At 43.0% G+C, this 26380-nt stretch overlaps 1 protein-coding gene across 2 annotated transcripts in view; it reads left to right on the forward strand.

Annotated features, from left to right (window-relative positions):
- LOC149122250 (uncharacterized) overlaps positions 1 to 26380 on the forward strand; it is a 402594-nt gene that overhangs the window by 267307 nt on the left and 108907 nt on the right. The window contains exon 3 of one of the 2 annotated variants that reach the window (XM_089313053.1): positions 901 to 1730. The exons of the other annotated variant lie outside the window; for it this stretch is intronic. The gene's annotated coding sequence lies outside the window, so the exon portion shown is untranslated. Of the gene's footprint in view, positions 1 to 900; positions 1731 to 26380 lie in introns of those variants that run through there. 2 annotated transcript variants of the gene reach the window in all.

Below are 26380 nucleotides of genomic sequence, written 5' to 3' on the forward strand. Positions count from 1 at the left end.
TTGATAAAAATTGATTATTTTGCAGAGATTCTTTAAGCTTCGGGTTGCATAATCTAATTCTCTCTATCACAGACCTTTTCAGAACTTGTACTAAACTTGGGCAAAGATAGTATGGCAATACTTACAAATTCAAGGAAATTTTCAATTTCCAATTTCCAATTAAGTATTTGTCCTAGCACAATTAATTGTTGGTTGCGTTTATGAGTTAAATCTAAGAAGTACAATTTTGTTACTAAGCAAATTATTACTATATTGTGGAGACAGTGAAATTATACTCAGTTTTTTTAAAAAAAAAAACTACTCTGCACTTTAGCAACAGGGTGGTTTTGCTGAAGCATCTACAGATTGTTCTAGAGATAACTTCTAAATTACCACCAACTTCCTATTTGGTGAAAGGAAAGAAGAAAGGAATTCAGCTTTAAGCCTCTGTCTCTTTAAAACAAAGTGTGAGGTGGTGAACTACGTGGCACTTTCGATTCTGTGTTGAAACCACGCTAAATCCCTGAAATCCACGGAATACTGCACTCGGGCCCTTTGTGCAGAATGCTTACATGAGTGCTCCCAGGAACCAATCCAGAAGCAAATTGCTGCTGATAGTAACTGACAGCGTGAATTACTGCACTCTCAGAGAGTCTGCCAGGATCAACCCGTATGATCTCACTTTTGCTCAGACGGCAAGCTGAGCCTGTGCACGTGCTAGAACCAGCCTTCCAAGCTCAGGAAATGCAAGGGCTCTCTGCAGTTGTTTGAAAATAGCCAGCACCTTCAAAATGAGTCACCGTGGCATCTTGTCAGTGCATACTTATAAAACTAGGTTTGCTTTGATGAGTTTCTGACCCCAAGCATGAACAGTGCCCATAGAAAATTGGAGAAACTGACTCATCTGTTTATTTGTCATAGGAAAACCAGACAAGTCGTTGAATGCTGAGGACAACATCAATCTCTCCTCAGTGAGCTGACCTGCTTCTGGGCTGTCTCTCGCCAGGGTCCATTTGGAGACATTCTGCTGCTGGTAATTGCCAGGTTGACTCCTAACAACCTTCAGAAACCTCCTTTTAATTTGGAATGAATAACCTCATTGAAAGAAGAACTATCTAGTTCATTAAAAATGCTCAGTTGGACCAAAATACCCATATAGGAAATGCTCTAAAAATGAGTCTGTATGAGGAGATTTGAAAAAGTAACTGGGGACAATGGAATGAAAAATAAGTTTCTTTGGGTACAAAAAATGTTTGAAAACCATATATAGTTTTTTCACAATATGCATTTTGCATGAGCTCTTTGGGCACCCATCATATTTATACACACCAACACAACCGAGATCACTAAGATATGATTCAAACATTAATAAGAGTTCATTCCAAATACATACATCTGGAAAGAAAGCAGGAACTGGAAACATTTGTTCAAAGGATGAAATCACCAACCTGAGATCCAGAGCTCAAGGTGAGTCTTGAACTCTCTTGAACACTTTCCTCAATAGTGCCAGCATGGCAGGTGGAATCCTGTGTCATTTACTGCCTCTGTCCATCTTCAGCAATATACCTGGGAACTATAGCTGGGAAAGCACAGACTTCTGAGATCTTAAATTCTGTTCTTGGCAGATGAAAAGCCTCTCAGGTCATCTTGAAAGACTTCTTTCTTTTTAATTCTTAAGTCTACACATGTTTTCTGTTAATAAGTTGGAACGGTAAGTACCATTATTATTCATTTCTGTATTTATGTTAGAAACTGCTCGGTTCTGAAGCAATGGCCCTTTTGAAAATGGGGACTACTGAAGTGGAGGGGAAATGTCTCCTCTGCCTTCCTTTGGCCCATGTTTGGCCTTCCCTAAAAGGTGGTAGACTTCCACCCTTGAAGGGCATTTCTTCTGAGTTGGCATTGCCCTCATGGGGACCTGAGAGAGGGAGAGAGAGAGGCAAGAGAGAGCCTTGCTTATGAGAGTTGTGAGAGCTGAGAGTGAGGGGTAGAGATAGACAGCCCCAGCATGAGGTAATAGGATGGAGCATCGGGTGCATAGAAGAAGCATTGGAAACTTGGATGTTCCACAGGTCTTTGTCAACAGATACTGAACTCCACTGACTGCTTCTTGCTTCTTCTCCTGTATTCCTGATCTCAATCCAAGCCCCACCATCCACCCTGGCAGGAAGACAGAGAAACCTGAGCTCCCCTCCTGACTGCTTTTTGTCCCTTTTGCACGATAGCCTGTCAATCACCAAGTCCTTTCAGTTCTAACCCGTTTGTCTCTCGAATTTTATTCCATGTTCTCCATTCTCATAATAGGTACACATCATTCCCCTTCAGGAATAAGATTCCCAACTGCCTCTAACCTGATCTCCACACCTTCTCAAATACACATCAGATCATCTCGTTCTGCTTAAAAGCCAAGGGAAAAATTAAAACCTGAACTCCTCTCCTGGGATATATATATCCCTCGGTCAGTATTCTCTCCCCTCTCCAGACCTCATCCTCTGCTCTGTCTTGGATGCTCTCCCCTCCTCCTGTCTTCTGCCTAATTCCTCTTTGCTTTGCACATTTGGGTTCAGCAGTTGCCTCCACCAGGAAGCCTTCCCCTCACTCTTCTTCCTGGCTCCCATCACAAAATGTTCCCAGACCACCCCATATGGACCAGTGCTAACACATTACGCCTCTGGAGGACAAGCCCCGTGTTTTGTTTTTTCTGCAACTCAGCAGCTAGCAGAGTGCCTGGCACATTGCAGGTAAAGGATGCAAGGAGTAACCGCAGAAAATTACACTGAGAAGGTGGACTAGGACCAGGCTGGGAAGAGCATTTAAAGCAGAGTACAAGGAGCATGGGAGAGCTCGCCCTGTGGGGAGAATTACAAGTGGGTTGGAAATGCATTCTTATATGTGGAATGTGTAAGAAAGTATGTGCAAAATGTGTGTTTTTAAAAAAGATTTATTTAAAAAAATTATTGGAAAGATATACTGCCCTAGAAAGAGGGAGAGATAGAGAAAGAGATCTTCTATCCGCTCATTCATTGCCCAAATGATCAAGCCAGGAGCCTAGAACTCCATCCAGATCTTCCCTGTGGGTGGCAGGGGCCCAGGTACTTGGGCCATCATCTGCTGCTTTCCCAGGTGCATTAGCAGGGAGTTGGGTCGGAAGCAGAGCAGCCAAGACTAAACCAGTGCTCTGATATGGGATGCCAGCATTACACATGGTGGCTTAACCCACTGCACCACAACATAGGACCTGGGAATTGTGTATTACAAGAAAACTGCATGAGGCTGGCATTGTGCTGTAATGGACCATCGCATCACCCACCCCATATGGGTGCTTTTTCGAGTCCTGGCTGCCATACTTCCTATCTAACTCCCTGTTAATGTGTCTGAGAAACAAGCAAAAGATGGTCCAAGTGCTTGGGTACCAACACACATGTGGGAGAACTGGATGGAGTTCCAGGCTTCTGGTTTCAACCTGACCCAGCCCTGGCCTTTGCAGCCAAAGGGGGAGTGAACCAGCAGATGGAAGATCTCTCTTCTTCTCTCTGTCCATTGCTTTCCCATGTGCATTAGCAGGAAGCAGGATCAGAAGTGGAGCTGCCAGGACTTAAACCAGCACCCATATGTGATGCTGGTGCTGCACGTGGCAACTTAGCACACTGTGCCAAAACCTCAGCCCCAGATTCCATTTCTTTCACACAAAAATAAATGCATCTTTTAATTCCATTTTCCCACAGACTCCTTGAACTACCTTTGTACACTTAACACTTAGCCCCTTTGACTCAAAAGTTGCAATGCAGTTTAATTTACATTTATGAGACATGAAAGGATTTATATAAAAAATACTTAGTCATGACTGACTGGAAGCACAGGTTTAAAGTTGTGAGATAAATGTCTCCTTTCAACATTGTCATTGTGTCTTCTGTGGCCGTCTGTGCAGCCTCCTTGGGAGGAAATATCAAGTCTGACTTGGAGAATCTGTGCTGGGAGCCCAACGACCTTTCACACTCTCAGACCCTTGTTTTCTTCACACGGGTCCTGCCTGTGAGGAACCTTGGGAGGAACTTTCTCCTGGGGCATTCGCTCCCTGATCTTGCTTGGCTGATTTTTATCCTGCTTGCTTGTTTATTTTCTTTTGACTGCTTGAAATAAAATGTTAAGACAAGGCCAGAGAAAATTTCAAAAATAAAAACAGAGAAGAACACATGGAGGAAGGTGTTTTAAAGATGAGGAAAGCTACTGAGGTAAAGAGTATTTAAACAAACAAAATGAAGTATTTTTCTTAATTGAAGGGAAAACGCGTCACTGGCTACATGGAAATATTTTCATGACTGCAGTTGAGGAAAATTGTCTAAGTGTGAATTCTTCTTGCAAACACAGGGTTAGGAACAAGCAAACCAAGCTTGGGGCAGCTTGGTGAGCAAACAGACCCCCTGACCTTGCTGGAAAGTGCGATTATTGAGCCAGAGCTGAGTGCTGCAAAAGTCTACTGCATCCAGAACCAAGTCCCCAAAGGAAATGATCGATCTGCTTCAGATAATTTTATATGCTCATTTACATAAGGACACTTCAAAAAGTGCAAAGCTAAGTTTATCTTGGTGCCCACGATGTTTGAAATCCGTGCATTGGTTTTTCATAATATGTACTTCTTGTGAACCTTTTGAAAGCCCCTCATGTGTGTCTGTCCAAAGTTATCATTCAATATCTTGCTTTTCTTTTGCTTTTTGTTGGTTAACTCTTGTTCAGAGAGGCATAGTGGAGCCCTGAGATTGTTCATGGCCGGCGCCATGGCTCAATAGGCTAATCCTCCGCCTTGCGGCGCCGACAAACTGGGTTATAGTCCCGGTAGGGGCGCCGGATTCTGTCCTGGTTGCTCCTCTTCCAGGCCAGCTCTCTGCTGTGGCCAGGGAGTGCAGTGGAGGATGGCCCAAGTACTTGGGCCCTGCACCCCATGGGAGACCAGGAGAAGTACCTGGCTCCTGTCATCGGATCAGCGCGGTGCGCCGGCCGCAGCAGCCATTGGAGGGTGAACCAACGGGCAAAAGGAAGACCTTTCTCTCTGTCTCTCTCTCTCACTGTCCACTCTGCCTGTTAAAAAAAAATTTTTCAAAGAGATTGTTCGTAACAAGAAACACATTCACATTTATAAAATAATCAAGCTGTTACCCTTCATTCCTGCTGGAATCTCTTAAAATCTTTACTTGGACTGACATTTTCCAGTCCATAAATTTTAGTTCCTAATTCAATCTTATTAGAAAGGCCCAACATTTCAATATTAGGATTTTTCTTCCTCCAGAATCAGAGCAAGAATTTTCCTCTGTGGATGTAGCCAAGTCCTGGAGGGTTTTCAGATCCTGCCCCCTCCTCTTGCCCTCTCCTGGGGCTGTCGGCGCTTACCAAGGTGGATTAGGGACACAGAGCAGCAAAGTACCTTGAAGAGCCACAGTTTACCTCCCAAGGAACTCAGCAAGACCTTCTACCCATCGTCATCTGCTGTTTTTTCTCTTCATCCCATACCTGTGACCCAGCCAGGTCTTTATTTCTCAGGAGAAAACAGACTCAGGCACATGGGGCATCAGTGGGACGCAGGGGCAGGGGCAGGGACAACACGGCTTCCTTAACTCCTGCTCCTGGGTGTCTTTTTCATGTTCCCCAACATTTGATTTATGGTTATTTCTTCATTAGGGAGAAGGGGGAACTGCCATCTTATATTTTAACTGTATTTGATTTATAAGTACCTGAAAAGATGACCAAACGTATCATCTTTCACTTGTAGTTAAGTTGCATACAAATACAGACATTAAAGTAGACAAGTTAGAGGTTGTGATAACATCAGTTTTTATGTTGTATAAACATATCAAGGAAGATTAGAAGTGGCAGTGTCCTTTATTTTTGAAACAATTGGAAAACCTCAGTGGCACCAGTTTTCAAAGTGGCATTTTCCTCATTTTGCTAAAATGTCTAAGATGATGGATGAGAAGAGCAGTAGTGTTTACTTCTTTATATGCAAAACATTTAAATGAAGTCCTCATGATTTGAAATTGCTTTTCCTATTCAGTAACCATCTTTACCCTCCTTGGTGATGTTCTTAATCTCTTAAAAAGCCTGCTGAATTTTTCTTCCTCTTTTCTTTTCCTGACACACACTGCTGCACTTATGCCCTGGCAAGCAGCCTCTGGATTGGCCTCTCTTTCCAGAATTCCTAAGATATTTCTTACTTAGCTCGTTGATATCTGTAGGCTAGTGCAGAGAAAACATCTGGTTTTTGGAACCACAGGCTCTTGAGACGGAGGTGAAGGTTTTGGAGTAAGTCATGGGTTTCACTTCTAGAACCCTGCCCTGGTGGGCTAAAGGGTATTGGATTCTGAACAGGCTTTGGCTATGACTTAGCATTTAATTCCAGGGTGAATGGAAAAAAAGCCTTTAACCAGGGAATCTTCTTTAGGACACGATGGATTGATTTAAAAAAAAAAAAAAAAGCAACATTTATTTGTTTATTTGAAAGTCAGAATTACAGAGGGAGAAGGAGAAACACAGAGACCTTTCTTTTTCATCCTCTGGTTTACTCCCCAGATTCCCTCAATGGCCAGCGCTTGGCCATGCTGGAGCCAGGAGCCAAGAGCTTCATCCTGGTCTCACATATGGGTGGCAGGGCCCCAAGCACTTGGGCCATCCTCTGAAGCTTTTCCCAAGCCATTGGCAGGGAGCTGGATAGAAGGTGGAGCAGCTGGGGACACAAACCAGTGCCCATATGGGATGCTAGTGTTGCAGGTGGCAGCTTAACCTGCTGCACCACACTGCCAGCCCCAAGTCGGGATTGACTTTAAATTAAGTGTAGAAAAAGTTTTGCAATGGTGCTGTGTGTCAGACTTACCATATAAACATTGGATATAATGTGTGATATACAAAGATTGATACAGAATTCCAATACAACACATTATTAATTCTTTTATTTACTCAACAAATATTGAGTATCTTCTCTAAGTTGCTATTGGCTAACAGATGTTGAAGAACTCATAAGCACATTTAACAATCTGTGTTGTAGTATGCTCTGCTTTAAGAATACAGTATCTCTGAATATACAATATTACGTAAAGCAAGAGTCTCTTTTTACAAATAGGTCCCCTTTTTGCTTGGATGAAGCAACAATTATATATTTGAAGATACTTCAAAGTGTTTGTGGAAAAATAGAATTGAAAGATAATATTATTGTGCTGCAAGAAGTTTAAAATTCATGCATGATTTTTTCATGATACATATTTTCCATGGATACTTTGAAGATCCTTTGTAGGTAAATTATTAGCCATTTACCATTTTATTGGGCTGCTTTAACAGAATACAATTATTTTAAAAATATTTAATAATGAAAATAATGAAGTAATTTGAAAATAAATATTTTATATTTTGGCAGAGGATATAGTTTGTTCAAGTAGAAAAGATCTCAAGAAAAATAGATCTCTTAATAGCTATTTGGAATTTTCTTCAGAAACACAATTTGAGATCTTTTGCCCCTAACACTTTATCATTGAGCATTACCTGTACAAATTTATCTTTGAGTTTTTTCCATTTCTCATTTTCCTCTTGGCTTAGAATCCAGAAGAGCTTTGGGACCTGCATTGTGAACCTGGTGGAAGTCCAGGCTTCTCTCCTGGCAGTCCTGCCACCTTGGGAAGTCACACTTGCCCTCTGTTGGCCTTGCTGCTGCATGTGCAGAACAATAGGATTCTGTTGGATGGCAGTCAGAGGCCCTTCCAATTTGATCCTTCTCTGGCTCTTTAATCTTCTAAATTTGCAGATGGAAAGTAGACACAGGGACGTGAACACATGTTGAAATAAGTTATTAAGAAAACAAATAACTCCGAAGTTTGGGCTTCCTTGCCGTATGAATAAGCCCTGGTTTCGTACACCACAATACAGGCTTCTGTCCTGCGCTGGATTTGTGCTGTCCCGTTTCCCATTTTCCAAGGAAGAATGCCTATGTGCTGTAAATGAGGCATTTAGGAGGAACATAGCGTTTAATTACAGAAATCCAGGGCCAGTTCAAACTGTAGATAATGACACCGTCCTTGGCCAGGGCAAGTACAGCTCAGATAATATCACTCTCAGATTAAGGCCCAAGTCACCACCGCACCACAGCAGTAGCCTGCAGGCATCCTGTTGACGCACAGCCCAGGATCTCAACTCACTTCTGACACCTCCTCCTGTAGTCTTTTCCTGATCCCTTCCTAAGCCGGGAACACTTTCTTCCTTCTTCATGTTCCAGGTCAGCTTTGTTCAGTCCGGTGTTCAAAGGAGCTGTGTACAACTCTCTCATGCTCAGTGGCTTCTAAACTGCCTGTGAAAAGGATCTTGCCTCGCCATCTCTCAGTGTTTCCCGCAGTTCCTCGCACAAAGCAGAGGCATGGGCATTTCTGTCATGCTACGTAGCTGAGACCACAGAACTTAGACGCAACTCCGCAGGTGCCACCTGCAGGGTTAGAGCTCTGTGATGGAGCCTGGGCGTGGCAGAATGGCTTCCAAAGAAGAGCCCCATCTTAACTAAGCTATGGGAACCCTGGCAGCTCAGTCAAGCTGAAAACAGGGTTTTGCCTGAGGTTCTGAGAGGGGATTTCGACTGCCTTTGTGGTTACGCAAGGAATGACATTGCTCTTTGGTCAACTCCAGCAGTGAGCTGCTCTCCTACGTGGAACTGCTGCATTTTCCCACAGAGCCCGGCTGCGTGCATGCTGTTTCATTACCCCATTTATCTATTGTTCTATCTCCACGAGGGCTAAGCCTTTATCTTGTACAAAAAGATACTAACACCAATCGACAGTGAGATAAGACATAAAAAAGCAGGTACTAAGAAAGCTTTAGTAGTAAAAATACACTGTTGTTGTGGCAGGGATTTGGCATAGCAATTAAGAGGTCTCTTGGGATGCTGCTGTCTGGTACAAGGGTGCCTGAGTTTGAGTCCCGGTTCTGTTTCCGATTTCAGCTTCCTGCTGATGCGCATCTAGGGAGACAGCAGGTGACGGTGAAAGCTCAAGTGCTTGGATCCCTGCCACCCACATAGGAGATGTGGATTGAGTTTTAGGCTCCTGGCTTTGGTCTGGTGAAGCCCTAGTTACTGTAGATGTTTGAGGAGTAAACCAGCAGATAAGAGTGTTCATATGTGCATCCTCTCTCCCTCTCTCTCTCTCTCTCTCTCTCTCTCTGACATTCATTTAAGGAAAATAAATAAATAAAAATATGCACTCTTCACTGTCCTTTCTATAAACCTCATTCTTCTCTGTTAAGATCACCTTTAAATTCTTCACATGGTGTCTCCTATAGGTTTATAGGAGACTTTTTATAGTAACACATTTACACTGTGATTCCTTAATTCACCAACTTCAAGTATTATTAATGATTTTCTGCTCTGAATGTTGTGGATTTAACTTATTGCAATATAACTTGGTTTTTCTTGGGTTCTCTCTCCTAGTAGTTTATGTTACATTATTAAGTTCAAGTTTTCTATGCCTTCTGTTGTAACTTTTGCTGTCGGCAATAATAATATGTTCTGTTTATTGTACCTTCAACTTTAGATATGCCTCTATACTACATATATAGTGTATACATATATTTACTATGTACTACATGTAAGATGGTGATGATAATACGTTATCTTTCCCTCAACCTCTCTTCTCTGTCACCCTTCCCCTTTGATATCCACCAGCTATTTTCTTTCACATTTACATCTCGTTTTGTATAATGTAATTAAATGCCCTATAGATTAATTCTAAAGTCATTCAAAAGTTTTCCCTCAAGCTGTATAAATATTAACTGCTGTTCACTCAAGTAGGGGTTAAATTATACTTTCTTTTTCCTGAGTTCAATGTTATGACTCTGATCATTGAAAGGATAATTTTTTAATCATTTATGTCAAATCATCTTTTATTTGTTTAAAAGCACACAACACTTTGATGGCTTCAGATTCAGAATTTATGTTTTTATACGCTAAATTTTTCCAGTAGGTTATAACTGATTTTCTTTTTTTTTTCTTTAAAAATCTGAGAGACAGAGCTTTCATCTGCTCATTCACTCTCCAGAGTGCCCCACCCCCCTGCCCCGCCAGTGGCTAGGGCTGGGCCAGGCTGAAGCCAGGATCCAGGAACTCAACCCAAGTCTCTGACGTGGGAGGCAGAAACTCAGTCACCTCCCAGGGCCTGCCTTAGCAGGAAGCTGGAGTCAGGAGCAGAGCTGGGTATGGAGCCCAGGCAGTCCAGTGCGGAACAGGTGCAGCTTTGCCGGCCATGTAGCCACTAGGCCAAGTGGCCACCTCACATTTTCTTTTTCTTATTGTGAGAAGAAACACGGCTTCCCTTCCCTATCACCAAAATGTATCAGAATTCTGCTCATGTTCCCAGTTAAAACCACAGTGTGTTCTGCCTTCAGCTTCCTGCTTTAATTTGCCTTCCTTGCCTGCTAGGAAACATTGCCTTGAGATTTCTTTTAATTTTCCTGTGGGTTGTGTGCCACTGTCCTGTGGATGCCCACCCTGGTCTCTCTTGGCCTGCACCTGGGCTCTGTGGACACGTTTGTCAGTTATCTCATCAGAGGGTGTTTGGGGAGGAGAGGAGCTGGGCGGTGGTGATCGCTCTTCTTGGCTTCCCTGAGAACGTTTTTTATTTGTCCTCGCATTAGACTGTTGTTTGGCTGTGCAAATACTTCCGGGTTCAAAGTCATTTTCCCCGAGAAGGCGGGTGGTACGGCTGCAGCCCTTCTGTCCTTATCCACATATAAACCTAAGTGTGCATCCCTCTGTATTCACCCCCCAGAGCAAATTCAGATGGCCTTTCAGCTGCACAGTTGTGTCTGTCTTTAGCTCTGAAATGTTTCCTTCCTTGAAGACAAAAATCCCTTTCCCCCATTTTCTCTGTTCTCTTTCTGGAACCCCAGTTGGCTGAACATTAAACTTGTGGATTGACATTTTATGACTCTTATCTTCTGTCTCATCTGTCTCATTGTTTTGTTTTTCCTGTCTATGTTCTGATACATTTTAAATTGTATTGCCCTTCTATGAGTTTTGGACTTTCACACTAAAATGGATTTTAAGAGCTAGTTTTTATTATGATCTTTCCTATTTTTATAGATGCTTGTTCTTGTTTGTAAGGCTGTAATGTTATTTAAAACATCCTGAAGCATCTCATTGGATTTTTGAGAAATTGTTTGTTTTTATTTATTGGAAAAGCGGAGAGAGAGAGAGCTGTCATCCACTGATTTACTCTGCAAATGCCCACGTTGGCCTGGGGTTGTGCTGGGACTGAAACTGGGAGCCAGGATACTGAGCCGGTCTCCCATGTGGGAGGCAGAGACCCAAGTACTTGAGCCATCATCTGCTATGGGTACCGCAAGCAGTGGTCCATATTTTTTTTTTAAGATTTTATTTGTTTACTTGAGAGGCAGAGTTACAGAAAGAGAGAGAGACAGATGGAGAGAAACATCTTCTGTCCACTGGTTCACTCCCCAAATGGCCACAAACTACTGGAGAAGGGTCCATCCGAAGCCAGGGGCTTCGTCCGGGTCTCCTACACAGGTGCAGGGGCCCAAGGACTTGGGCCATCTTCCACTGCTTTCCCAGGCCATAGCAGAGAGCTGGATCAGAAGAGGAGCAGCCAGGACAGGAACCAACTCCAATATGGGATGCCAGCACTTTAGGCAGAGGCTTAGCCTACCATGCCACAGCACCAGCCCCCAACTGGTAACTTAACTGCTAAGCCAAAAGGCCCATCTCTGGCAGTTTTTTTAAAAAACCTTTCTTATGTTGTTGCATTTCCATTATTTTCTCCTGGTTTTGTAGCTCTGTTTTTCATCCCTCTGTTTTCCTTAATGCTGTTGGTATTTCTTTGGTGGTCTTTGCTTATCAATGAACGAATGTGGGTTTCCTTGGCTGCCATGTGTTTGGATTTGCTTCCCTGAGTTGCCTGGGTCCTGCTTTGAAGACTCTGGAGGGTTTGTTAATCTGCAGGGTTTGTGTCCAGGGGGGTGAGTAGGAGGCTGCAAAGCCAGAGCTCTCAGGAGCTGCCTGTGCTCTCCCTAGGCGGCTTGCCCAGCGTCTTCAGGTGTGTGTGCTGGCTTTAGCCCAGACAGTGAACACAGGGCTGCCTTTCATATGACATGCATGTGTATGCACATATATATAATTCAAAAAGCTTGGGGATAGTGGAATTAAAGGATAGCTTTATTTTGATGAAAAAAGTTAAAAATCTATGCATACTTAGGGACTTTGAATGTGTATTTTGAATAAAACATGCATGGATTTCAAAATTGTGTGCACCAAAATAACTCACCTTTGATTTCATTGCTCCATGAACTTTTTGTTGAAAGAAAGATTTATTTATTTATATATTTATTTGAAGGGCAGAGTTACAGACAGAGAGAGGGAGAGACAGAGAGAGAGCTTCCATTCACTGGTTCACTCCCCAGTGGCCACAACGGCCAGAACTGGGCCCATCCAAAGCCAGGAGCCTCTTCCTGGTTCCCCCATGTGGGTACTGGGTCCCAAGCACTTGGACCCTCCTCCACTGCTTTCCCAGGCACATCACCCGGGAGCTGGATCAGGAGTGGAGCAGCCAGGACATGAACCAGTACCCACATGGGATGCCAGCCATGCAGGTGGCAGCTCTACCAGGTACACCACAGTGCAGGTCCTTCCATGAACCCTCTGACATACCCTGGGATTAATTCATTCCATCCTAACAGGAAAAGCAAAGCATTGTCATTGTCCCCGCTTCACAGATGAGGAAACAGGCACAGAGAAGTTAAGTCACTTTTCCCAAGGTTGCACAACACTTGGGTGAAAAAGCCAAAATTCAGATTTCACACAGAGAAGTTAAGTCACTTTTCCCAAGGTTGCACAACACTTGGGTGAAAAAGCCAAGATTCAGATTTCATCTTTGGAAGCTGAGATAGTAACCTTTATGCCCTATGATTGTCAGAGAAGAAACCGTGAGGATATAATAAAGGCAGAGTATCCAACAACTAGCTGATGGGATATTTTATTTAATAACATTTCAAGAAAAGACTCCAAAAAAAAGTGGATGTAGTTCTATGGGTATGGAGGGGACTGAATTATGAAATTCTGAGTGTGCAATTAAAAATACTCTCAATGAAAGAAATGGGAAGGCAGGTATTTGTGCTCAGCCTGCCTGATAAGGCTGAAGGATGTCTGCGTAACCTATGAATGAGAAGTCCCATCACTAAGGATGGTCTAAGGAATATGACAAGAATTTCAAGAGACTTGAGGCTGATGATGAGCTGAGGCTCACAAAACCACCAAAGACAGTGGCAGCAATTTTTATAGCTATTTTCAGAACAATAGATAGATGAAAATTATAGGCCCATTGCTTGCAAATGATGTTTCATTTCAAAGAAAAGACTGCACTTCTGCTTTGCTTCTGTCTATACCAAGAATTATGATCATTAAACTGGCAATTTTATAAGATCAGTGCATTAAGATGTCATTGACATCCGTAAGAGAAGGTTTGCATTAACTTAAACATTTTAGATGACTTCAGATCTCCAGATAAATTAACTTTTTAGACAATGAACAATCTCATTGTGATGACTATAGAACTGTCATAGTCTTTTGAGAAAGTTTACAAAACAGGGAGAATGCCAAAGAATGGAGAAAGATATGTATGACACCAGTTTCAAAAGGAGGGAAGTGGTGGGTTGGATTGAGTGTGAAGGATGCTTGCTCCCTTTTTCTGCAGGTGCCTTTCAAAGGGGCCCTTTGGGCAGGAAGCTTGTGCTTCTTTCCCTGACAGTCAGGCTTGATCACGTGGCTTGCTGTGGCCCACGGAAGGTGGGGAGTGAATTCCAAGCAGAGGCCAACTGCTGAGCTGTATCTTGAAGCCCCATTGTGTTTCCTGGCGTCCCCTCCCTCTGTCACAAGACCAGCCGTGCGTGTGTTCCACCTGGCGCTGCTCCTTCATCCTGCATTTTGGAATAGGCATGACATGAGTCAGGGCTGCTGCCAGTGCACCGTGGACACAAACAGTGATGAGAAATACATGCTTATCCTGAGCCGCTGGGACTTCACGGTTCTTCATTCCCACTGTAGCTTCTTGCCTATTCTGACTCTTCTAGAAGGTAAATAGTGAGAGCCTGAAAATACTAACCAGTCACCATAATGCTGATTTCCGGTAAAAAACAAAAGTACTGGTTTTTAATCGGAAAGTTGAGAGTTTCTAGAAAAAGAAAAAAAATTGTCAATACAATTGAAGTAAGCATATGTCAAATTACTCTTACTCCTTGTTTTTTCTTTTGTCTTTGCTTTGGGTAGCATTCTTAGAAGTCTATGAAATGTGGGCCAGCGCCGTGGCTCACTAGGCTAATCCTCCGCCTTGCGGCGCCGGCACACTGGGTTCTAGTCCCGGTCGGGGCGCTGGATTCTGTCCCGGTTGCCCCTCTTCCAGGCCAGCTCTCTGCTGTGGCCAGGGAATGCAGTGGAGGATGGCCCAAGTGCTTGGGCCCTGCACCCCATGGGAGACCAGGTGGAAGCACCTGGCTCCTGCCATCGGATCAGCGCGGTGTGCCGGACGCAACACGCTGGCCGCAGCAGCCATTGGAGGGTGAACCAACGGCAAAAGGAAGACCTTTCTCTCTGTCTCTCTCTCTCACTGTCCACTCTGCCTGTCAAAAAAAAAAAAAAAGTCTATGGAATGTTACAGATACAGTGAAGTATGTGTGAAACCATGCATTTGGAAAAATGTTTCATATTATCTTTAAAAGTAAATTGCTAAGTGTTGACTATGGTGTCATTCTGTTCTTACTGCGACCACGTGTATCGTGTCCCGGTGGAAAATGTGAAGAAATATGATAGGGTCCAGAGGGAAGGCACTGAATTCACAGCTGCATGAATAAGAGACTTGGAGGAAAACTTCAAAGAAGCATCCTCGTGTCTTAACCGGTTCCAAAATATGTTATCAATTATTTGAGTGACAGCCTAGATGTTGTATTTATCAAGTTTACATAACATGTGACCCATCACAGAAGAGACTGTCTGCAAAAGAGATTCAGTATGTTGGATGGAAAAATTAGCATTCACAATGACAGGATCTGTTGAAAAGATACTGAAGCCAATGTGATCAAGTTTATGACTTGAGTTTGCATTCTTGAGTCCACATATAACTTGAAGTTCCATTTTTAAATATCAGTGGGATCATTTGAAGGAGGCCTGCTTGTTAGAATTCAGGTGAAGCCAAAGAGTTTGATAGTGTGATGGTTCTTCTATTAAAATGAAGGTAGTTTTAATATTTTATGTTCTTTTGTATATATTTATATTATTTTTGGATTTTATATTGATAGATGTTTGTGTGCAAATGAAAAGATTATTCTGCATCAGTATCATGTCCAATTCTGGGCACTACCCTCTAACAGATATATCAATAAGATCTGAGAGTATTAAGATTAGGATGTTGGGCTAATTATTTATTCTGGGAGGAATGAGCAAAAGTGGAGTGGAGTAGGCGGAGCAGGTGGTCTGGTAAGAGGAAAGTGAAAGAAGGGTAAAAGATAACACACTTATGCCTAAGGCAGGGTGCATGCAAAACACTTAACAAATCGATTGCCCTCCTAGCTGCCTTAATACACCTGCCCAGACTCCGGCTCTCCTAACCAGCTCTGTTCTCTGGCGATAATGAGGTACAAATGTATATAAATGACACATCATAAATGCATACCATGAAAGTGCTTTCTAATCCTGAATGGTAATTAGAATCATTTCAAGAGCCTTAAAAAATGCAGGTACTGATATTAACCTCATACCTACTAAAGCCTGATTTCGGGTGCTAGATTCTGAGATTATATATTGTCATAAAACTTAGTCGATTGCCACAATCTTGTGATTCTAATGATTTGCAAGCCATGGTATCTTGTGATGTGGTGGGTGTTTGAGAGACTAGGATTGTATCAGAGGACATTCATGTATTAGCGAGGAAAGCAAATCCAGAAAGGTGGTCCCTAGATCTGGTCCTCAAGGACACATTTAAGATTCTAAAAGAAATCCAAGTTTATCAACACCAGGGCCATGGTTTCGATGTGGTTTGTCTCCTAAAGGCTTGTGTGTTGGATGCCTGGAACCCAGTATTAAGAGGGGAATGTGTAAGAGGCGGGTCCGAGTGGGAGGCCATGAGGACATTGGTGGTGTGGCCTCAGAGGGCTTAACCTGGTTCTCCTGGGGTCTCAGTCACTCTGGCTTCCTGTCCCACCGCATGACCTCATCCTCTCACATGGGCTCCCTCTGGGATGCCCTTCCTCAGTCACCGTCACCAGAGGCAGAATCAGAGGGGACTGCCTAGTCTTGACCTCAAGCCTTCCAAGCTGTGAGCTGAACAAAGCTCTTTTCTTTCTGAGTTCCCCATCCTCGGCATTTCATTATAGTGACAAAAAACAGACCAATACGGGGAGATTGCTCCTTTTTTATTTTAACAAGCAAACAAATACACCAGGAAAAGTATTATTTTATAGTTTCACTTGTTAAAAAAATGCTGTTTTAAAAAGGAACTGGGCAGGAAATAATAGAGGAACTAAATCTTTTAGATTAAAGAAACTCAGCTAGGTTGTTCCTGTTTATTTGTCTTATTTCACCATGCACTGATGACAATGTCTTCACACTGCAGGGTCAGGTGGCAGGTGCATTTGAGAGCAGCCAGGACAAGGGATATTCCACTGATACAGTCTTGGGCATATATTGCTCCATGTTCTGCAGGGCCCAGGGGCTCACAAGGAGCTCTCATTCCAGCAGTAGTAGTGGGGAAAGCTCTGAGGAGTGCATGGGTGTGGTCAGGGTACCCTGAAACCTCAGACACTAAACATCTGTGAGCCATTGTTTGTGGAAACCTGCTGTTTAGTTGCAGAAGAGTCTTAGGAACCTGCAGGCCATATTAAAATATATGAAGGACTTTCATATATAATGATCCTCGTTATGCCAGAGGGCAGAGCCAGAGCTATTTGAGGAAGTTGCTGGCAGAGCATGGCACGTTAGTAAAGCCTTCAACAATCAGACTTTGCCAAAAACGAAGATCAACAAGCTTTGGAGTCTCTAGAAGGCCTCAGAGCACATCTGAGCAATAATTTGTTAGGAATGTGGATAAAGGGGTGGGGGAATGAGCTGGAAGCTGGACTGAAACCACTATTTTCTAACCCAGAAAGGCCTCAGTAACACGTGAGAAGCCTTTTAAACAAATACAGACTTCTGGACCTCCACTTGGATCTGTAGGAACAGAATCTCCACCAACAGGGCTCAGGAATCTGCTTGTTGAATGGGTTCCCGGGAAATTCTTAGTGAAGTTGTCTGGAGCCTTGGAAAAGAGTAGATGAAGTGAACTCCAATGCCTGAAGCATCTGTGATGACAGATGCCACAAAGCTTATAAAGAACTTGCATTCTGTTATGGCATCCGTACTTGAAAATCTACTACATATAACATATTTCATTACTGGCTATTTTAAAGTTATGTTTGAAACAGCCGGTTATCTGAACATGAATGCAATGAAAGCATCCAACTGTTTGTAAAGCAAGGTTGATTTTCAGCTTGAAAGAAGAATTAGCCTCACACGATGCAAAGGAATTGTGGACCCAATTAGGAAATACAGACATGTAAAATTGCCAGATAGCATGTTGGTGCCAAACATTTTTACATACAAGATTAGTCATTCTTTTCTATCTCAAATCACATATTGGTTTAATATGGTGCTAAATATATATTTATTCCTGTGGAAGAGGCCTTTTATTGGGTCTGTCATTGTTGTGAAAGGCTTTTCTACTTTCACGAATGTTACAGCCCGAGAGACTGTCCCAGTGATGGGATAATTAGGGCAGAACGGCGGAGTGGCCTCACGGTGCTTCTCCGGGTTCTTAGAGTCTGCAGCTCTGATGTGGGGCTCCAGTTTCTCTCCTAAGTGCTCTGTGCAGGTGATCTGCAAGGCCTTGCATTGCTGTTAGAAGTCCAGAACCTGAATTATAGGCCAAGGAAGCTAGACTGAAGCCATCGATCCATTAAATATGTACTTGAAGATCACCGCTTGAAATGTTTTAAATTTCTAACTCCAGGAAAAACTTTTTTCATGGTGTCCTTTGAGCCATCCGATCCTTTAGAAACGTTTGCTCACGAAGACATTTTTCTTGTCATCTTTTTGCCTCTGAGTTCTGTTTGCTGATTTTTCATTTGCACATTCAGTAGATACCTAGTGGGAGACGGCTTTGGGCCTTGCAAAATGGCACAGCTTTGCATACCAGTTAAACAAGGTCCCTGATTTCTGGAAGCTATTTTCTAGTAGAGAGAAAGAAATGATGAGCTTGTAGATAAATACATAAGATTTCAGCGAGGGACAAGGGCTTTAGCGAAGATTTAAATGAGTCAGAGAAGTTGGTGGGGGGCGGGAGAGGACAGTGTCTTTCTGGCGAGATAACTTAAAGAGGCAGTGACCTACAGCCGAGACGTGAACGCTGTAAGCAGTTGTGAGGATGGGGGAGCTGCAAATGCTCTGAGACAGCTCCGCTGGGGAACTGAAAAGCCAGCGTGGCACGGTTCTCATGCAGTGTTGAGATGCAGGATGCAGTAAAAAGTGAGGCAAGGACCACACAGAGCTAGCCAGGGTGTGGATTTGACCTTATTCTAAGTTTGGTATGTTCTAATCAGGGGGTGACCTACCTTCGTATTTTAGAAAAATAATGGAAGCTTCGTGTGGAGCCCAGTCAAGTGACAGTGGAATGCGGAGGGCTAGCTGGGAGATTTGATTGCATTAGTTAAGCATGGGTGTCGCTGCTCCTTGATAGAGGAATGCTGTTATGATTGTGTGATGATCACATACATGCAAGACACTGCCGATTGAGGTCACGTGCATGTGACACAATGTGGTTCCTGAGTTTGTGCCTTCCAGCCGTGATTGTTAGTTTCATTTCTCTCTGCTCTGAGCCTGTCACCTCCCTCAGCTGCCTATCACAGGGTTGGGTGAAGGGTCAGCATGCTTGGTCATTAGCAGCCCAAGGTCATCTTTCCCAGTTAAAATCCAGAGGGCACCCACCCCTCAGCTGTTTCTGCCTGAGTCCTTGTTCCCAGGTTCTACTTCTTCACAGAGCTCAGACTCCCAGCTTCTCCCCCAAACCCCAGACCTTGGTTTTTATGCTGTTTTTTTCAAGGGGTTGGTTTGTATGCATAGAGGCACAGAGAAATGAAGGCAGACTTCAACAATGTAGAAAATGTCCCAACCTATCTCACCCAGGAAGGGAAAGTGAGCACGTTGCCTTTTTTTCCTGTTAAATCTCAAGGACAACTGGGAGGTTGGGAAACGTTTTCCACGTTGTGTCATTAAAGGGAGGTCATGTGTTAATGCGGCTGATGTGAATATGACGAGCCTGAAATTCACCGAACCGTTGCAATGTGCCAAGCACCTGCCTTCAAAAGGAAGTGCGTCCACTTCTCAGATGAGGAAACTGAGGCACAGAGACGATAAGTCACTGGCTCTAGTTCCCCCAGCCTAGAAGCCACACTGCCTCCCCTGGTAAGAAGACTCAGCCATCCAGAGAAGAGGAGGCCTTCTCACCTGGCAGCTACCTGCCTCCCTGCCTGCTGGCACGGCTGGCCCTGCAGGCTGTGTCCCCCAGGGTGTTCAATTCAGTTTTGCCCCTGGGCCTGTTTTGTGTTCCACTTGGCTTCAATCTAGTCCCCGTCTGGGCCTTTATTAATGAATATCTTGATAAGTAAGTGGTGGCCAAAACAAAAGAAATACTCTTCGCTCCTCACCCCCTTTGTCACGTGGATGGTCCAGTAAGAGTTTGCTTTAACAGCTACCACCTGTGTCTCTGAGGGTCTCACCTGCTCTCTGATGGGGACACCAGCTGGGACCCAACCCCTTGGACACCAAGCACACTCATCCATCTGCTGGTCTTGTCACAGGTGCACCCTTGACCGCAGTGGGCGCCAGGCGACCGCGCGTCTGGCTACTGAATTGTCCTTGTATGTTTTTCTCTAAGTGCGTCTAAAATGATAGCCTTGAGCTTTCCTTTTTCATACACACACTCATCATTATGAAGCCTGGTAATGATCCCTGAAGGAAAAACCACATGGAGCAGAAGGGCTCAAGACGTGGAGTGAGGGTGTTGGACAACAAGACCTGCTTCCCAGAGCAGCCCTCTGCAGGGGTCAGTGAACTGTGTTTTTTATGACTTGAAGCTGTTTTTCCAGATACCATACCAGTGTTTCCCCAGTGCGCATCTGTGTGCCAAAATGTCCATTTCCTGCGTCCAGGTCCTTCTTGAGTGCAAAATCGCGAGTTTTGAGCATCACATTGGGTTGAGCAGATGACTTAAACACAAAAGAGGTGGATGCTTAAAATGCTTAGAGGATCGGAAACCCCCATGAGCCAAAGGGCCTGGTTTTCTGTCATTTCTTTGACCAAAACCTTTGGACATGTTATTCTCATGGGTTATGTGACTGTAGTGTGGTTAGCTTGGTTATTGTCCCTTGGGTGTAATCATGGAGTATGAGGAAGAAGTTTCCTTTCAATTTGAGGCTTAACTATGCGTCTCTCTTGTAAGATAGAAGATGGATATACCTCAACATTTTATATTTGGGACAGAAAGATTTTAGGGTTTGATTTTAAAGGTAAAGAACAGAGAGGGGGAAGAAAGGAAAATTCTGGACACATAGGCTTCCCAAAAAAGGGTGGGAAACCTCACTTTTTTTCTTCCAGAAAAATCTATCCTTAAGAGACAATTAAGTACTCATTCATGCTGAATTGAAAATGACTGAAAACAGTCTGAGATATTTCTCGCAGAAAAAATAGTTTTCGAGCAGATCTTTAGGTGGAAGAAATGAAACTTCAGCTTTCTGATTTATCTATGTATTCATGTGTCTGTTTCTATTTAAGATCTGTACTGTACTGTGTTCCAAAAACAGAAGATTTAAGGCCACACGGGCAATAAGAAAATCAATTTGAAAGGAAGTAATTGAGAACATTAAGATGACTTTCAATATTGGGAATTCGAGTTTTCAGATAAAAGGGGAAAGGACTCTATTTTGTAACGGTTGTTAGAAAACTCTTACCTTCAAATCTTAGTGGTTTGGTACAGTAGTTCACATACCTGCATTGCCTATTGGAGTGCCTGGGTTCAAGGTTCAATTCTGCATCTGATTTCAACTTCCTGTTAGTGCACGCACAGCAGGTGGTGGCTCAAGTCCTTGGGTTCCTGCCACCCACAAGGGAGACCTGGATTGAGTTCTCTGCTCCTGGCTTTGGCCTTGCTCAGTCCCGGCTGTTGTGGGTATTTGGGAAGTGAACCAGCAGTCTATCTAGTCTAGTGTCTCTGACTCTTTACCTTTAAAATAAATAAAAAGAAATAAATAGATCTGGAAATATTTTAGAAAAAGGAAATCTTCCAGAAAGAGTATGAGTGGGGTCCCCAGTCCACTTATAGCAGACTGCTTTTAGATTAATTGACTTTGTATAATTTATAGAATTGACATTATATAATGTTCTGGTGAAAAACGTTCATGTTTTTGTCTCTTAGCTTTTGTGGGGCTTTTAGACCATTTACCAAGAAGGAGTTCATGCTTCAGTGCCTTCTCTTTGGTTATTTATTAACCTCCCTTTACAGTACAGGTTAGTTTTCTAAGAAAGTGCAAAGTTCAATTAATGTTGTTTCTAATTACCCTTATCCATAAGGCTTCAGTGTAACCCAAAATGCCTCCTAAAAACATGACGTTTGTATATGAAACAATGGGCCTTGGGTGCACCAGCATCACACGAGGTACTCCTGCAGGGACAGGGCTGTGCTGCCCGTGTTAATAGGATGATCACACCATGCCTGTGTCTGTGTAGTCTCCATGATTCTCTCCTACCTGCCACGGCCTCCTTCTCGTACGATTTCCCCTATAAGCCTGGAAGTCAGAGGAGAGCCAATTCTCCCCCAGGAGAAGCAAGGAAGAAGAAAACACTACTTCTCCATCTCTCTGCAGATGGGATAGCTCTTCAAACAGTTCACAGTGATAGAATTAAAAGACAAATTATTGTGTGTAAAGAAATTGAACCCATGAGTATGAAGGGGGGGTCTTCAAAAAAGTTCATGAAAATTAGCCATCATGAAAAAATCATGCTTAGACTTAAAAAATACTTTGTCCCCTAATACACTTACCTTTCAGTTCCATTTCCACAAATTCTTTGACACACCTGTGGGTGTATCTTTCGCAGCTTATCAAGGATAATGATTGCTCAGGATCCAGAATTGAAACTGAACACAAGGTGAAGTTCAGGGTTTCTTTCTCTATGTGGAGTAGTAGAAAAAGGAACCCCAGAAGACTTGAGAAAGTTCTAGATGATATGTTTACCAACCAGAAAGAAATGGTGGGGCCCTGCCTTTCCATCTCGGGACCTAGAACAGGGCGTGGAACATCTCATGTGTCAGGAAAAGGAATGCATAGGAATGCCTGATGAATCTCTCTTCTGAAACCTGGTGTACTTTCTTCGTATAGAAAGCCCTTCAATTCCTATTCTCTTGATGACTCAAGATCAATAACCTCCTTATTGCACTGACTTGGTCAAACATGCCCTGCTCTGGGATCAAAGTGCCTGGATTCAAAACCTACCTTCACCTCTTACCAGCCAGCTGTGCAAATGTGAGGCAGTGGATTACTTTTTCTGTGCCCATTTCCTCAACTTGGAAAGGGATTGTTGGGAGAAGTAAATGATCACAGTAGTACTTAGCACAGCACTAGATACTCCAAATGATAAGCGTTGGCCAGCAGCCATGGGTTAGCGGCCCCAGCCTTGGGAAAGCCTCACATTTGACCTACTAAAAGGAAGGTTCCTTCTGGCTAGAAATATTAGAACTTCAAGGAGTTAAATACTAGAACTTTTGGAAGTTATGTAACAATGAAAAGAACATTGAAAAGGGTGGTTTTCCAGAGAGAAATAGGCAGTTCTCCAAAGTCTTTTGAGTCAGGAATATTGGCAAATTCCTCTGTTGAAAGAAATTTTTAGAATTATCTCCTATTAAATGAAAAAGAGTTTACTTATGTAAAAGGCAAAAATCATTTTTAAAAGCCTTGATGGTGTGCGTTTACTCTGAGGTTATTTTTTGCTAACAAACATGCCATTCGTTCCACAATTTATTAAGCAACGACAATATGGCAAGCCTGGTGTCAGCACTGGAATGAGAGAGTGAAAAAGGCACAGGACCTGTTCCTAAGGCATTGAAAGAAGAAACGGGCAGAGAAGCAGTGCCCTGGAGAGGGTATTCTGATTCCTTCCCAACCCCCATCATTTCCAATGCCACTGCTCTTGCAATCTACGGCTCTGGCCGAGTCACAGGCACTGCAGTGCCTGATTTGATTTTCTTCTTGGGAGGATCGAAATTCAGCAGACACCCAACTATCCCAACCCCCCACAGCTCAGGAAACCCCACGTGATGCCCCCTCCGCCCCACTGCTATAGTTTCTCCCTGAGGAACCCCCTGGAACACCTTCCCATCCAGCTACTCAAGGCCAAGGTCCTCCCAGTTCCCGCTCTGGTGCTACCTGTTTTGACTGCCCTGGCTCTCCAGAACTATGGTTGACTATTTTAAATGTCACCCCTAAAATATTAGAGGGTCATACTGCCTCCTCCACTCATACTGTTCCATTGATTCTCTCTCTGATGCACCCCAGGCTCTTCTGGTATAGGTAGCTTATAGTAATTTATGGCAATCACAGCTAACTTTAAAGGACAAAGGTTAGCTACTTGTAAACATATTTGTTTAAAATGAAACAGCCTGAAGACAGGTCCAAAAAGAGAGAGGCTAACATTGTTCTTAGCGAAGGTAAATGTTACTGGAGCTGACCTGGAATCTCTCATGGTGACTAATCAGATGGGGTGACAATCATTTCTCTTTTATTTTTCCAATTAATTCCTTTTAAAAAAGATTCACTTATTAATCTGAAAGAGCCTCAGAGAGAGGGAGGGACAGAGAGACCGTCCATCTGCTGATTCGCTCACCAAATGAACACAGTGGCTGATGTGGATCAGGCTCAATCCAAGAACCTGGAATTCCATCCAGGTCTCCCACTTGGGTAGCAGGGACCAGCACCTGGGCCCTCTTTCTCTGCCTTCCCAGGCGCATTAGCAGGAAGCTGTGGAACAGCCAGGACTCGAATCTGGACTCAGACCAGCATTCCAATATAGGCTGCCAGCATTGTAGGGGGGAGGCTTAACCTGCTGCACCACAACACTGGCAAACAATCATTTCTTAGGGAAATCCGGTGCCTTTATGAGCACAAATAATAGTATCAAGCCAATTACTTTATAGTCCCACCTTGCATATTAGATGAATGTCTACTTTTAAGAGTTGTAATTTAAAGTCATAAAACCTTCACTTTGGGGCATTCTTAAAATCTAGCATTTTTTTTTTCAGCTAATTAAATGGTATTCGTATGTAGGAGGTATGATTGATCTATCCTGAGAACACTTAGGAATTCCTAATAGCCAGATATAAAAATAAAATAACCATGGACATTCTTTTCTACCAATATTATGATTCAAAGTTATTCAAAATAATTGTGAAGTATGACACAATTATGAAGGAAAGAGAAGTTTTTGTCATGGGAAATGTAAATCAGAAATATGTTCCTTCTTTTTTTTTTAAGATTTTATTTATTTTGAGAGGTAGAGTTATAGACAGTGAGAGGGAGAGACAGAGAGAAAGGTCTTCCTTCCGTTGGTTCACTCCCCAAATGGCTACAACAGCCGGAGCTGCACCAATCCGAAACCAGGAGCCAGGAGCTTCTTTTGGGTCTCCCACTCGGGTGTAGTCCTTGGGCCATCTTCTACTGCTTTCTCAGGCCACAGCAGAGAGCTGGATTGGAAGTGGAGCAGTCAGGACTAGAACTGGTGCCCATATGGGATGCTGGCACCACAGGCGAAGGATTAATCTACTGTGCCACAGTGCAGGCCCCCAGTAATGTGTTTTGAAAGTGGCTTATTTTAACAGGAAGATTTGTATGCAGGGATCTGAATTTATTTTTTCATTGGTTTGTTACAAGCATTCAAAATTCCAAAATTACAAATCAGCACAACAAAACAAAGAGTTTTTCCAGAAGACAAAGTTATTGATTGGTGGGATGGGTACAGTTTTTTTTTTTTTTTTAAGATTTATTTTATGTTTTGAAAGAGTTACAGACAGGTAGAGACACAGAGAGAGGTCTGCTCTCTGCTGGTTCATTCCCCAGATGGCTGCAACTTATCTAAAGCCAGGAGCCAGGAGCTTCTTCCTACATGGTGCAGGGGCCCAAGGACTTAGGCCATCTTCTACTGCTTTCCCAGGCCATAGCAGAGAGCTGGATCAGAAGTGGAGCAGCCAGGATACGAACCGGTACCCATATGGGATGCCAGCACTGCAGAAAGTGGCTTTACCCACTATGCCACAGCACCTGCCCACACAGGAAATTTTGATAAACAAGATAAGCAAAGAGATTACCCATAGTTCCTACCATCTGTCCATACCATGAGCATGTGTGTATGTCTTGACATTATTTTCTATAGATGTGCACTGTAGGTGTATCAGGTTTGGGAAACAAAAATATTCATTTTATAAGAACGTTTACCTCATATATGATAGACATGTTTTTATGTATGCCATTAAGTAGTTTCTTCTACATGGTGTTTAGGGCTGTATGATATTCACTGCAAGCATAAATCATAATCTTGTTCACCAAATTTCTGTTACTGAGCATATAGGTGGCTTCTCACCTTTTTAAAAATTCTCATATACAGACATTTGTCTATTTCAAGAATTTTTTTTTTTCATTTTTGTGCTGTATTTCCTTTGGGCAGTTTAAGTCCATGATCCCTTCTCAGAATACATTTTTTCATAAAACCTACAGGGCAAAAGGAAACAAGTAACAGAAAATGTTATCAAAATATTTAATTTTTTAATTTGTGATGTGTGCTTATTATAAATATTTGATCCGGAACTACTATAATTTTAACCAGGGATAAGCATAACTGAATTTGAGATGCCTGAAACAATTAGAATGCAATAAAAAAAACCTGTAGTTTCTATGTTGTACTTATTTCACTGATTTGCTACTCACATTCATAATAGAAGGAAATGCTAAATTTCAGTTGGATGCTGATGAACATAAAGATAGCAGTTGGTTTCTGTCCACATTTTGGATTGCTTTAGTTTTATCCATGTACACTAACAGCCATATATGATAGATTAATACTCTGTGGACATCAGATTAACTTGGGAGCATTTGAAAATAGTCATATGGGAAAAGTTACCGTGCTTCCCAGAGACCAGCAACGTGGAATGAAAATAGCAGAATGGCCCTAAGCTTGGTGAAGCCAGTGGAGGTTGAGGAAATGCGATGTGGAACACAAAGAGCCCAGCCCAATGAGTAACGGCGGAGG

The sequence above is a fragment of the Oryctolagus cuniculus genome, chromosome 14 (assembly GCF_051225735.1).
Source record: "Oryctolagus cuniculus isolate XC-2025 breed Fujian yellow rabbit chromosome 14, ASM5122573v1, whole genome shotgun sequence".
NCBI lineage: Eukaryota > Metazoa > Chordata > Mammalia > Lagomorpha > Leporidae > Oryctolagus > Oryctolagus cuniculus.